Source organism: Lissotriton vulgaris, chromosome 8, assembly GCF_964263255.1.
Source record: "Lissotriton vulgaris chromosome 8, aLisVul1.2, whole genome shotgun sequence".
Classification (NCBI taxonomy): domain Eukaryota; kingdom Metazoa; phylum Chordata; class Amphibia; order Caudata; family Salamandridae; genus Lissotriton; species Lissotriton vulgaris.
The window spans coordinates 1450305229-1450320416 of NC_141696.1; positions in this window are offsets into that span (position 1 = coordinate 1450305229).

Below are 15188 nucleotides of genomic sequence, written 5' to 3' on the forward strand. Positions count from 1 at the left end.
TGATCATTTGATCTTGAAACTGTTGATAATTACACTTGGCAGCGAGAATTCTCAAATCTTTGACGAAGGAATCAATGGGTTCAATGGGAAGTTGTTGTCTGCTCAGAAACTTGTGACGAGCTACAACTTCGTTGACTTTCTTGATGAATTGTTTATTCAATTGCATGATAGCATTTTCGTAAACATCAGTTTCCTCTTCAGAAGAATTATCCAAGGTTAGAGGAGGAAGATGAGATAGAACTTGTCTCCCCTCAGCACCAAGCGAATGCTTGAGAATAGCGAGTTTGCGTTTGTCAGTGTAATTCACTCCACCAATGGCTTCTAAATAAGCTTCGAAACCTTCGCGCCACTGTTTCCACTCCAGAGGGGGTTCACCAGGAGTAGCTAGAAAAGGTGGTGGTGCGTTAAAACTTTCCATTGTTGATAATATGGAATTATTAATAGAGGCAAAATGATGTCATAAATACTCTTGAAGATTGGTATAAATAGTAATGGACACCTTAAATGAAAGACAATTGAGGTTCTTTTCTTTGCAGATAAAATGAATTTATAGGAAAAGTATTGTGATGTCACAAAGGCGAGTGATCTGAAAAAGTAAAGTTCACATGTGCTGACTCTGCCTTTGTGATGTTGACTTTGCTTTTGTGATGCAGATAGAATGTGGAACACGAAGCTTGCTTGTGCTGGCACTGCCTCTGTCTCTGCGCTGTCTCTGTGACGAAATAAAGAACGTGGGGCATATGCACGCACGCGCATGCACTAGATTATTGGAGACGTAGTGTGATGCGCGAGATGGCCACTGCGCACGAGCTGTAGTGTTATTTGCGCGAGAAGGCGCGCATACGTCAATTCAAATGGCAAACGAATGAGGCAAAACGCTGCAAAAAGGATAAAAGTCTCACCATAGCCGAAGAGAATGCGGGATTTTCGGGATGATGTTAATAACTGGATGAAGAAGCTTCGGCAAGGTGTGTGGTGAAGGTAGCGCGTTGAAGATTGGCAACGGTAATCTTATCCGGGAGTACCGGGGCTGTGGGCTCCAAAAATCGCTTGAGTTCGTTTCCTCGTCGTCGCCAGTGAAGAATCCAGGTAAGGAAGAAGATCTCCACACGAAGCAATGTTATGAAAGATGATTTATTTTGATGGTCAGATAGAGATCACAGGAACCCACGCCAACCGCTGCAAAGGACAAGACGGAATCCCCGACCAGAGATTCCAAGTTCCAATGCATGCGGCGGGTGCGCTCGAGATAATGCACGAGGATACAACACCATCATGACTTAAGATCTTATTCAATATACTCAACAATATACCTCGACTCTCCAATGACCTTGAAGATCCCTGAAAATTACTTGCAGGAATCAAATATAATAATAAGGACCAGTCATTCTGATTTCATGAAGATTATTTGTTAGTTATTTGATTACTTTAGAGAGGCTCAGATGGATGTTTCACATGCCCCCTCCTCTCGAGATGTGTTTTTGGGTGTAGGTCTGATCACATACACCACTCAATCGCTCTGACCATTGGCTACCTTTTGTTCTTCTTTTGTGTATATCACACACTGTATGCTACAATGCTACAGCATTGCTTCTTAAATTGGGCCATCGATTAGGTTTCAAATGTGGTAGCAAAACAACTTGTGGTTTATAGGTGACTATTACCAATGTCTGTAAGTGTACAAGTCATTTATGAGAATTTATTTGTGTGTTTTTCTGAATGTTATTTGAATAGTCATCTTCATTTACCAATGTTTTCTCAAGGTATCTCTAGGAAGACCCTCTTGCGATGCTCCTGGCCCCTATGTTCGCAGCACTGGGTGGGTTACAGAGCCTCTTAGCTCGGACAGGTTGTGGTGGATTCGTGTTTATTATTGTTTATTTTGTGCTTCAGTTGCTCACATAATTTTTCTCTGTTTCTCTCTCCTTCTACTCTTTCTTTGGCACGTCTTGGTAACTTTATTGATGCAAACAAACAGGCACATTGGTTATACTCCCTTATATCCACAGGTCAGTACATACTGTTGGGTCACACTTTAGACACAAAACAGGCAGTGAATACACCTTCTACTTACAAGCACATTATTCCTATTCTAGAATCGACTACTTAATGATACTTAATGATACACAATTGCTTCCTCCAACATGCCACATCTCCCACAGATGATGCCTGCGTCTCCTTAGAACTTAACCTCGCTGCATCTACACCAATGGTCATACAATGGAGAATGAATGCTAGATCTACTGCCTTTATTGTAACTTTTCATAAAAATCATACCAGGCCTACAGCCTTGATCAATGACTTTCTGTCTAAACCAACTCAATCCTGTTGTATTAAGCATAAGCTCTCCTACAAGTATAAAAGTTCAATACAAGCATTTTTTTCATGGAAGTACTCAATTTTGCCCAGTCAAATACAATTGGGTGGAGCCTAAGCCCACCTTGCAGTAGCATTGAAAGTTTTTTCTACTGGTCACACAAGGTCTGGTGTCAGCTACACATTCAATACAGACCTAAAAAATCTGCTTGTTTGCTGAGAGCATTTGTTAGGTTAGCACTGACAGCACGGAAATCAGTTAATTGTATCCCTTTCATCCTGTGACTAACACAAATGAACTCCAACTCCATGCTATCTTCTTCTTCAGGCGAATGGTTCTTTGCCACTGTTTTAGAATTGAGCATACACCTAAAACATCTCAATAGGCATGGTCATTACAGTTATTTAGTTCAGTAAATGAGGAGAGTTTAGATTTGGTTCAAAAACCTTTATTTCTTGTTAAGAGTTTAGTATATTGTTTTTATTTTTTAATTCATTCTTTAAGTCAGATAATTTCGGTTACAGAAATATCAAGCAATAATAAACAGGAAACAAAATAAGCGTATTGCATAAAGGAATTAGCCCCTACTCTATACTAAATCAAAGTTGGAATTTAAGTAGTACCCATGAAGAATCCCTGAATAAGAGTGAGTTTCTGTGCAGCAATTAAGAAATCAAGTTTTAAGGACACAATAAATATTTGATAAATTATGTAGGTATGCCATTAAGAAAAGGTTTTGTTGTTTGAAAAAATGAGAATTGTTATTTCAGTTTTATAAAGTTAATAATGCGTGTGCACAGTGAGTAACAGAGCAATGTATGCTCCTAGATAGCCATGCATGCAATGATTTATCAAGTGTGATATGTAGACTTTAATCACACATATCTCAGTAGAAAAGGCTAGGTACACTAAAATAGTTAGTTTGATACTGACAGAATGACTTAAACAGTAAGTCACAGACACAGTTACAACTGTTATGTATCTATCAGCAGTGGAGGTACTTTCCCAGTCAGGCACTACTCAGGCACTTAACCAATCACCCAGCCACTACTCAGGCAGTCATCCAATCACTTACGCACTATCCACACACTTATTCAATCACCCAGGCACTACACATGCAGTTTTGCAATCACGCAGTCACTAATTATGTATTTATCGAACTATGCAGGCGCTACCCATGCATTTATCCAATCACCCAGTCACTAACCATTCACATATACAATCACCAAGGCTGTACCTAAGCAAGCATTCAAACACAAAGGCCTCATCCAAACATCTACTTACAACCCATGCACTCATCGAAATTCTGAGGCACAACCAATATACTCATCCAACTACGTAGGCAGTATCATTGCAGTGAATCTATCACCCATCCAGTACCTATGCACTCTTTCAATTATTGAGGCAATACTATTGCACCAATACAATCACCCCAGTAGTACACTTGCTTTCATCCAATCATTCAAGCTTCAATAATGGACTCATTCAATCACTCAGACACGTGTAATGCACTCATCTAATCAGCCAGGCACTACTAATACACTCATTTAATTATCCAGGCACTACCCATGTGCTTATTTAATTACCCAGGCACTACCTGTTCACTCAACCAAAAACACATAGGCAGCAGCCATGTACTCATCCAGTCACTGAAACACTACTCATCCATTCATCAAATCTGTCAGTTGGTATGCATGTATTTAAACAATCACATATGCACTATCCATGCACTCTATAAATCACCTATATGCTATAATTGCACTCCTGCAATCATCCAGGCACTAGAGTTACACTCATTTAATCATCCAATAACTATCTAGGCATGTATTGAACTATTGAGGCATTAGTCATGCACTTATCCAATCATTCAGACACTATTCATGAACTCATCTAAACATCCAGATAGTAGTGATATACTCATGTAAAGAGGCAGGCAGTAACTATGCAGTTATGGAATGACCCACACAGTTCCCACATACTCAAGAAATCACCCAAAAAATACCTGTACCCTTAGAGAATCACCTAGGCACTACCTATGTACTCTTTCAATCATACAGGGAGTATTAATGTACTCAACCACAAGCCCATGTATTCACATGTTTTACATCTGGTGAATTATAAATGCAACCTGTAACACATTCTTTGTATGTACTAAAAAGAATTAGTGAGCAATGTGCTCTGATATAGATCAATGCACAAATGTTTATATGCACAGTTTCCCATAATTTAAATCTGATTCATCTAAGTAGAAACGTACTGAGATACCAAATCCACCAGTGACACAGTGGTAGAGAGGCACAAAAATAGTTGTGATTTTGGATTTACAGAATTGAGACACTGTATGTACTTCTACACTTTGGTTAAGGTTATTTTTTTTAAACTTACTACACAAGAGATAAACTGGTCTTTTACCATGTATAAGTGTGAAATGATATACGGTGCAGCTATGTTGTAGGAGAGGGTGGTATAATGTTAAAAAGGTAACTAATAAATGAAGCTTTGTGTTTTGCTTTGGGTTTGTGGTTGTCTCAGACACTGAATAGGTGAGTGAGTATATATATTAGTATATGTATAAGTAACTGAGTGGCTGTGTGAGTAATTGTATGGGTGAGTCAGTGGCAGTGTGAGTAAATGTATGAGTGAGTGAGTGGGTGTGTGAGTAGGTGTATGGTTAACTGATTTACTGTGTCAGTAGCTGTATGGGTGGATGAGTGGGTGTGTAAGTCTGTCCATGTCTCTATAACAGAATCTGTGACTGGATGTATTGCTAAGTGATTAGGTGCATGAGTGGCTGTATATGTGAGTAAGTGATTCTGTTAGTCACTCTATGGAGGACTTGATGTGTTAGTGGCTATGGGCCCGATTCACAGAATGAACTTAAGACTCAATCCTAAACTTACTACTATTTTGGTATTCACAGAATGCATTTACTACTTTTGGCATTCACAGAATGAACTTACTACTTTTGGTATTCACAGAAGTTAGGATTTTGTCTTAAGTCTGTCTTAAGTCTGTCTTAAGTCTGTCTTAAGTTTGTCTTAAGACAAACTTAAGACAAAATCCTAACTTCTGTGAATACCAAAAAGAGTAAGTTCATTCTGTGAATGCCAAAAGTAGTAAGTGCATTCTGTGAATACCAAAATAGTAGTATTTTAGGATTGAGTCTTAAGTTCATTCTGTGAATCGGGCCCATTATGGATGAGTAACAAGATGTGTGAGTTTTTGTATGGGTTCTGTGAATTAGTTTGTCAGTGATTGTGCGGTAGTGAAGGTATGATATATTTTATGGGATATAAGTAGGTGTGTCACTGTTTTTCTGGACGACGTCATTCGTGATGTCATTTCAGATGTCATCAGTGGTGTCACTGACCATGTCATGATTGATGTAATATGTGAGGTCAAAATAAGGGTGCATTTGTAATGTAAGTGAGTGTGAGAGCGTCTGTAAGGGAAAGTATGTGGTTTGGTATTGTTAGACCTGGCACTATTGGCGTGGGTCTCCCTTCCATTTATTTGCTGTTGCCTCTTATGTTTTTGCTGGTTTTAGATGCTTTTGGGCACTGTGCCACTGCTGTTCAGTGCCACAGTGCAAGTGCTCCCTAAGGTAAATTGATGTATGGATTAGTGACTCCATGATTGGCTTGATTGGTTTACTTGTCAGACCCTAGCACAGTGCATTGCATGTGCCCAGGGCTTGTAAATTCAATGCTGCTGGTGGGCTTGCAGCACTGATTGTGTCACCCACCGGAGCAGCTTGTAAAGTGTGTCTCAGGCCTGTCATTGCAGGACCTGTGTGCAGTCTGGTACTGCCATGTTGACTGGGCAAGTGCACCCACTTGCTAGTCCCTAAACCTTCCCTTTTATACATGTTAGTCACCCCTTTAGTGTTCCCAAGGGCAGGGTGTATTGTAGGTAAAAGGTAGGACATGCCCTGATGTGTGTGGCATGTCCTAATGTGAATTACAACCATTTTTGTTTTTCACTATTGCAAGGCTACCTGTTCCCTTGAGGCCAGAATGAGCAGTTAGATTATAACATCTTATAATCCTAACTGATTCAGGGAACTAGGTAGAAATTCGAGTTTACTATGCCTAAACTGAGAATGATTAAGTACATCCTTTAGGGAAGTTGGTTTTAACATTCTGTGTTTAAAAATACTACTTTTAGAAAGTAGGCATTTTTTGCCTAACTATCCAAGCCTGCCTCTGCTAGGTTGTGTATTCCTTGTCTGGAGTTTGAGTGACAGGGGCTCGGGATTCCAGGAGACAGGGTGAGTCAGCACAGAGCTGAATAGAGAGATCTGCATACAGATGGGAGGGAGGAGTTGCACCTGGGACCTGAATAGAGCTGTGTCTTTCCCCCACAATGCTGACTCCACCTCCTGTGGTGTGTCTGATGTCCCTGGCCTGCACTGTCAAAGTAGAGAAGGAGTCCTGTAAACAAAGTGCTCCAGGACTGACCAGAACTGGTTGTGACTAGGCAAAGGCTTCTCTGCCTTCAGAGAACAAAGAGAAAAGTAGTATAAATATTGGGACCCAGACCCAAACATTTAGATAGGGAGGAGACTACCCTTGTGCTGTGTGTTTAGGGGTTGGCCTGCAGTGGTTACTTCATTGCCAAAGAGAGGAGAAAAGGACTGAGTGTGCTTTCTATCAACTTGAAGAAGAATCGACAAGGGCTTGAACTAGAGCTTGCCTCCTGCCTGAAGTCTCAGGGATACAAGACTTCATCAACCAGCTCCCCCCTGAATACACTTGCTGGGAATTGAATTGCCTGCTGTTGTGCTGGGCCTTCTGAGAGACTGTGTGTCAATGGGAGCTGGAAGCACGACGCAACAACAAGAAGCGTGTCGCATCACAGAAGAAGGGAGCCGCCACTCTCACCATCGCATCGCCGAAGCGCGGCGCATTGCCAGAGAAGCGGGCCGCCGCCACAGAGATCACCGTCGCATCTCCGGAGAAGCGTATCGCAGAGCCTGTCGCGGCTCCATTGATCATTGAGTTGCCACACGGCCATCGGCCATGCACACATCACACCAACGTTGTTGCATCGCAACCAAGACGCCATTTTGACGCATCGCACCAGAGAAGAGTATTGCATCGAGGTGCCATCTTCTCCCATCATTCCAGAGAGCAGGAAGAAACCGATGCATCAACTCCCCAAGGAAGCTAGCATCAACTCCCCTGCAGAGCAGTAAGGAACCAACGCTTCCACTCCCCTTGCGTGTAACGAACCGGTGCATCACCTTCCCTGCGACCCTTTTGTTTTCTTTGCGTTGCGCATCCAAGGTACATTGAGAGTAAAGTGTTGCATTTGCAACTTGAGAGAACTGAGCTATTTTACAACATTTTAAAGTCTATTTTGAAGTACAGTATTGTGGATTTTTGTCATTTGGTCTTGTGTATACAAAAATACTTATTTTTATAATACAACCTGATTGGTGTCTATCTGTAGTGGTGTCACTGTATTACTGTCTGTGTTCACAAATGCATTACACACTGTCTCTGAGATAAGCCTGACGGCTCATGCCAAGCTACCAAGGGGGTGAGCAGGGTTTATTTAGTGTAGCCCCTTACCCTGACTAGGCACAGGGGTCCCTATTTGTCACAGGTACCTACCTCTGCCAACTAGAGACCCCCAAATCTAACAGGTATATTGAAGTTAGTGCATGTACTTATATAGCTAAGTTCAACTGTAAATTTAAAACTGCAACTTAACATAAAATCTGTTTTTGTATTATGCGTAATTCAGTAGTAAAGTAGTTGGTACCTTTAATAGAGCAAACATTTAAATACACTTATTTTTTTTACAGAACAACATTTACATAAATGCAGACAGTTAGAAGGCCTCAAAAGCTCATGGGGTAAAGGAACAGAAGCAATTACAGTATATATGCAGAACTGAGGCAAAAAAGGAGCAAACTGCAAAAGAAGTGGTGAAACAAAAAAGATGGTAAGAGGACAAAGCGATTTCTTAAAAATATATGTATGCACCTGCAAAGATGACAAAATAATGAAAATATAAATTAAACTATGAGAAAGAAAAAGAGTTGACAAAATCTATATTACAAGAACAAGAAAGAACACAAAAAAGATGGACAAACCTTAACCAGGAGACAGATCCAGAAGCTGTTTAAGGCAATCAGGGCCAGTATGTTTCATAGTAGAGTGGTTGTCAATCTAGTGAGATATATGAAGAAGTATAGAAGAAGGAGAGGGGCACTGAAACAGAAATAACACATTGAGGGAGTAGTTGATAAGGCCTTTGCTTTGAAGAGGACATTTTCATTTTGATTATACATAGAATGAAGACTCTTGATAAAATGGTGTTGTACATGAAGAGACAAAACCAAGTGAATAGAAGTAACTGTTGTACAGTTTTTAGTGGAGAATGGATACATACTTGAACTAAAGAGTCTTTCTTTAATAAAGAAAGCTATATCCAGGATAACGCATTAGCTCATGCTATTGATTAAAGAGGACGATGTTATGAAAGGAAGAATAGCACTCCTATAGTGAAAGAGGTGATGGTACCTAGAAATGTAGAACAAGTTATTGCAGAAGAGGTAAAGGGAAGGCGTAGTCATGCCTTGTATACAAAGGGAATTGTAGTAGTGTTTGCACTATTCAACAGCAATCTATTGATATGTTAAGAAAAAGTATACATATCTTTCCAAGGTGAAGTTTAAAACACAAAATAAGTACTTTAAAAGCATTGGATCCTTGCGAGGTTAGGAAGCATACACATTTGGAGGGACACTCACTAGCTTGTTTATCAAAGAAAGTGTGCAAAGCACCTTTCATCATTTCAGGATGTAAGATGTACACGACTCAACAAAGCAAACTTTAGTTAAGAGGCTGTACTATGTGAAAACTCCTGTTCATGTTTAGTAGAAATTGAAAGAGCACTTTTGCATGGTATTGTGGCAGAGGTAGAAAAGGTTTGTAATGATGTGCAATTTAGTTTCTTTAGTCCAGAACAGGACTTTACGGAAAATTAAGAGTTGATAACAGGAGGAGTTGCAGAACAGGACACAGGTATTATAGCTGATACTTTTGAAGAAGAGATTACAAAATTAAGACAGTGCTCTGAAAATTCAGAGTATGTTTATATATATTATCAATACACTCACTACAATATTCAAACATGGACTATTGACTTGTATTAAAAAAGTGAAAAACAAAATAATGATAACTGCAAAAGTTTGCTGTGTACTTATTTCTACAGGAACGCTTTGACTTGTCCACAATGCAAGTTATATGTATGTACTGTTTAATATAAATTAGAGGATAATAAGACACCTGCTAGAGCTGTGCATAACACGTTATTACTGGTTTCCATTCCAGAACCACTTCTAGATTGAAATGTTTAAGAGTTCGGTCTTATCCAAAGTATAATTCCATTTCAGGCTATAGTCCATATGGAGCCAAAGACAGGCAAGTCACCACCAACAGAGCTGCAGAAAGGTTAAAGAGGTAGAGTGCTGTACTGGATTAGTAGTGTTTTCTCAAAATGTTAAGTAGGACTCTCAAGAATTTTTAATAGTAATGCTAGAACTGTTAGAAGAAGAGGATGTGAATATTAATGAATTATTTGGTTGAACCCTTTCCCTGCGCTGCGAATTCTGCTGTGGCGCGTGGGGGGCCGGCTAGGGGGTGAGCGCGGCACTTCGGTGCTCAGGACGGCTCCATGCCATCATGAGTCACGGGCAGCGTGAGCTCATGACAGCGTGTTTCTGTCATGACCACGCCCGCTCGTTGATTTTCCCGCACAGGCGGGGCATTACTGCAGTGTGGGTCGGAGTGGCAGTTGCATGACGGCTCCACGCCATCATGACCACATGCCGCCCATGGCTCATGACATCGTGGAACCGTCATGAGTACCCAAGGGGTTAACTTATAAACAGAACCATAACTTTGAACATTGTGAATTCACCTCTAGCGCTGAAATCAATTTGGAATGAATTCTCTACTTACCAGATTATTAAGCTGTGGCCTTTGAAAATTTAAGCAAAAATGCATATCAAACTAGCATACAGAACTTTTTAAAATGGAAAGCATAACAATAACCAAGCAAGTCCGGCAGTGCCAACCCTCCTGCCCCCAGTTTCCTCCTGAACCTTTTCCAAGCTATCCCTGGGCCCTTTGACTCCCGAATAAAACTACCTTTTTCCCCTGTAGCTTGGCTACATCTTCCTCCCTAAAAGTCAATGGAATAGAATTAAAAAGGAAAGTGACTTTGGGAGGATAACCATCTTTATGAGGTTTACCCTACCGTATATATTTAACAGTAGATTCACCCATTTTTACAATAAACATGATATCTCCTGACTGACTTTCTTCCAGTTCACTCTCAGAATATCCTCCAACTTCTGCGTAATTATCACCCCAGATAGCGCATTCGAGTTTTTGCTCCCTGAATGTTTATTCTCTGGTTCCATTGCATAATCTCAGTTTTTTCTGCATTAACCTTACAACCAGAGATTGAGGCAAAAACTACCGCCTTTCTCATCAAACTGGGTATTTCTGCTTGTGGGTTGACTGTATAGGGAATCAAATCATCTGTGTACAAACCCAGCTTTACCTCAAACCAACTAGATTGAAAAGGAAGAATCGTAGCATCTGCCCTGATCAAATTAGCAAAGGGCTCTGTATATAAATTAAATAGGAGCAGAGACAGGGGCCATCCTTGTCTTGTGCCTCTTGTTATACTGAACCAATTCCATTGCTCTCCATTAACCAATACCATAGCCCTAGGGTTCAGATATAAGTTTTGCACCACATTCACCATGTTTTTTGGAAAGTTAAAACTAGTTAGGGCCCCCCAAAGATACTTCCAGCTCACTTTATCAAATGCTTTAGCAGCATCTACTGCCACTACAGTTAAGGGAATATTTCGTACCTCCGCCATATCCACAATCCCATCATCTGGAAAGTTAACTCATTTAATTGCCTCCCAGGGATAATACCTCTTCGATCAGAGTGCACCAGACCGTTTATCACCTTAGCTACTCGTGATGCCATTATTCCCATTGGGGCACCAATTTGTGTAAACAACAGTGTACCAGCATGATTGCCTGATTTATTTTGTGTTGATATTCTGCATAATTTTCATCTCACTGCTATTGGTGTTAGTTGCTGCGTTTAATTGAACGTGTATTGGGACCCCCTATCAATGTACAGCATTATTCCCGAGCATCTTGTTATTGGCATTTAAAAGGGATATAGGTCTATACGAATCTACCTTCTGTGACTCGTTATTAGGTTTTAAAACTGACGTGATCGTGGCTTCTGATCAAGAGCTAGGGATGTTTTCTCCTACCGCATACAATCTGTTACATATGGATTTTAAAGCAGGCAATACTTTATCCAAGATGGGGGCGTGGCCAAGAGGCAAATGGGACACGTGAGCTAGGAACTCCGCGCCAACCCCGACCATGATCCTGCAGAGGAGCTGTGAATTTAGCCCCCACAAAACTCTGGAGTTGTGGTGAAGGTGCCTGGTGGCTTTGGCACTCCAAATTCGGCACGTATGGAACGACGCTGCAGGGGGACCAGCGGAAAGCTGCCTGAGCCGCGGGACGATCATAAGATGGTGGCATAAGGGCTCCGACCTCCGACTGGCTGTGGGGGGCGGAGCGGATCATAAGTCTTTGCGGGATCGCAGGTGTCGTGGAACCGGCCCAGCGCCGGTGATCATAGCTAGCTGAAGGTGCGTGACTCTGTGAGGCACGGAGGGCCTGGGACCCTGATGATCCTGGAAGCAATTGAAATGGCAATTGCAGCGTCTTGAGCGGATTCGACGATAGCCAGGGGTCTGAAGAGGACGTCACGACTGGGAGTTTCCGGTACCGCTGCGGCGCCCAAGCAGCTGGCCGGGAGCCTGCAGAGGTGGAGAGTGCTGCTGAGTGGTCAAGGAGCAAAGAAAACAAGACGGCGAGTGACCCCCTCCACTCCTCCTTCATGTTCGGGATAACATTGGAGGCACCGCGATAGCCCGGGAGAAGAGGTGGGCTTGACCGAGAGCTACCAGTGCTCATTGGAGAGCGGGGATCAGCGCTGGTGCCTTCACAGGTCCCCCTGGGAGTCTGATGGTATTGTGGGAAGCCCCCTGGAGGGGAGGATAACAGTGAATATATCGGGAACTGCCTGGAGCTGTGACCGGGGGCCTGTGGCGGTGATGGAAGGAGGCTGGCACGGTGGTGGTCCCCTGCTTGTGGGGAGCCCAAGTGGCCATGAGACAAAGTGTGGGGGACAGCCAGTCTGGTGTTGGTAGAGGAAACCTGGCGATATTCCTGGGGAGCTGGAGTCCCAGTGTTGAGAGCGCTCAGCACAGCGCCGTGGTCGCGGAGAGCAGGAATTGAGCACGGCTCTAGCGCTGGGACCTAAGAGAGGTGCAAACCTCATGCTGAGCATGGGGAGATTAATGGACTGCATGAGCTGAGGCCTGCCCGCAAGGCAGAGGGGCCCCGAAGGGCAGTTCAGCTGTGGTGGAAATCTCGGGGAAGGCATTGACTGGATAGCCAGGCAGAGCTGGCTGCTTTTGATGGAGTGTACCTGTGGCCTTCCTACATTGGGGCCTTGATAGCCTGTGCCACGGAGCAGGGGGAGAGGAGGTAGTGGATTCGTCAGGTAAATCGGCCAAGGGCCGTAAAGGGGTGCTGCGGACCGGTATGCAGGAGAGGACGAGACTAGAGCCACCGAGAGACCTAAGGAGGAAATAGGCTGAGTGGAGTCAGAGACTTGTGGCACCCTATAATGAGGGGGACGCGGAGGTTATCGATGGGTACCCCTGAATGAGTTGCACGTCTGGAGGAGGGCCCCTGGTGTCCAGCTGACAACTGAACTGGACTTGGAGCAGATACGAGGGCGGTGACGCAGACCGGCAGAGAGCGAAGGGTGGTTCTGCTGGGGGGGTGTGCCTGGAGGAAGGCGCTGGACGTCGGAGTGGGAGCAGCTGGCCACGCCTGTGTTGGATACAGAAAGAGGACCCCCCCGGTAGGCCGTGATCTGAACATGGGTAAGGCAAGAGGGAAGCAGAGCAGGAAGAGAAGGAAACCTCTTGAGAGGCTCTTAAGGGACTGTGGATGCAACTGGAGGGGATGCTGAAGCAGCAAGCCGATCAAATACTAAAAGCTATAACGGATACCAGGGAGGCCCTACAACTGGATATAGCACATGTGACGCAGGGGCTGGGGCTGCTTCGGGCGGACCACGCTAAACTGGCAGATAGGGTAAAACAAACGGAGGCGGCCGTGGAGACCCTGAGGCCCTCACAGAAGTCGATGGAGTTGCAGATTACGGACTTTCAGAACCGGCTGCGGACGCTGGAAAGGTGGGCAGAGGATGCTGAAGGAATGAACCGAAGGAACAACATCCGGGTGGTGGGGCTGCCCGAGGGGGTGGAAGGAAATAACATGGTGGACTATCTAGAGGAGTGGCTAAGAGGAACTGTCGCATCGGAGGGTTTGACATCTTTCTTCATGTTGGAGAGAGCTCACAGAGTGCTGGCTAAGCCCTTGGCCCCTGGGAGACCGCCGAGGCCGGTGGTGGCCAAATTGCTCCATTATAAAGACAGGGATCTCCTGTTGAACTGGGCAAGGATGGCTGGCCCCTACACAGTAGGGAATAGTAAGGTGACACTGTTCCCGGACTACACGCTTAAGGTTCAGCGCCGCAGGGTGTGTTTTGTGGCAGTTAAGAGAGCGCTGCGATATGAGGGTCTTCAATACTTGCTGATGTACCTGGCACGTTTAAAAATCATGGTGGACGGAAAGGTGTTCTTCCATGACAGCCGGGAGGGTGCCTGGGACTGGCTGGAGATGTACAAGGCAGATATTGGAGAGCCAGGGAGCGTCATGGGAGCAGAAAAGGAGGGACCCCATCCTTGCAGACCAAGGCACAACCGGAGATGTCAACTGACATCCCAGGGGCCGACAGAGACACAAACAGAGAAGGAAAGGGCGGCTGCATTGCAGGCTGTTACGACCATCTCACAGGTGGCGGGGAGCACTTCTCCAGTGCGAACGGAATCGGAAGGGGGGTCCCTGGAGGAGGATGATGATGCACAGTCGCAAGCTGGGAGCCTGAAATTGCCACAAGTGACTGCTGGGATGGCGGATGAGACCGTAGATGGGTGATGTAGACTTTGGCTGGACATGGGAAGAGCTTCTGCTGGAGGGGAGAGGGAGGCCAAAAATGAATGGGCTGGCTTAATTGGGCTAATGAGGACCGGAGTTTTGTTTGGGGGTGGTGGTAAATGTGCTGAAGAGAGCTCAAAGGTGTGAGGTCCCGGAGGGGGTCAACATGTTATAACTGGGGCCGAACGCGGGCTGCAGGTCTACTGGGCGTCCGGTTCTCTGAAGCTGAGGGCTCACCTCCCATAAGTTTGGGTGGGAACAGCTCCCTGAGGGATTGGGAGAGAGTTTTGAGTGATAGTTTGGGTGGGTTCTAATGTTGTAGCACCTGTTCTGGGGGGAGGGAACTGGGAAGGAGTTGGGATAGGGTTGGGGGCGTTAGGGACATTGGTGTGCTCTTTGATAAGGGTCTGTTGCGGAGGAAGGTCTATCTGACTCATGGGGACATTGCATGATTTGAAATGTTTCACCTGGAATGTGCGGGAGCTTCACACAATGCAGAAGCGCCATAAGGTGCATGCTTACCTAGTGAGGCAGGGGATACAGGTGGCGCTCCTTCAGGAAACACATATCAATCGCCTGAAGGGGCAGCACTAAGGAAGAGATGGAGAGGGCAGGTATTTTGTACAACTTACTCGGCATATGCTAGGGGTGCCCTGGTGTGGGTTAGGAAAACTGGGGAAGGCTTGGGTCCTGTCCCTGACCGGCCTGGACCACTCTTATACAATAAACAAA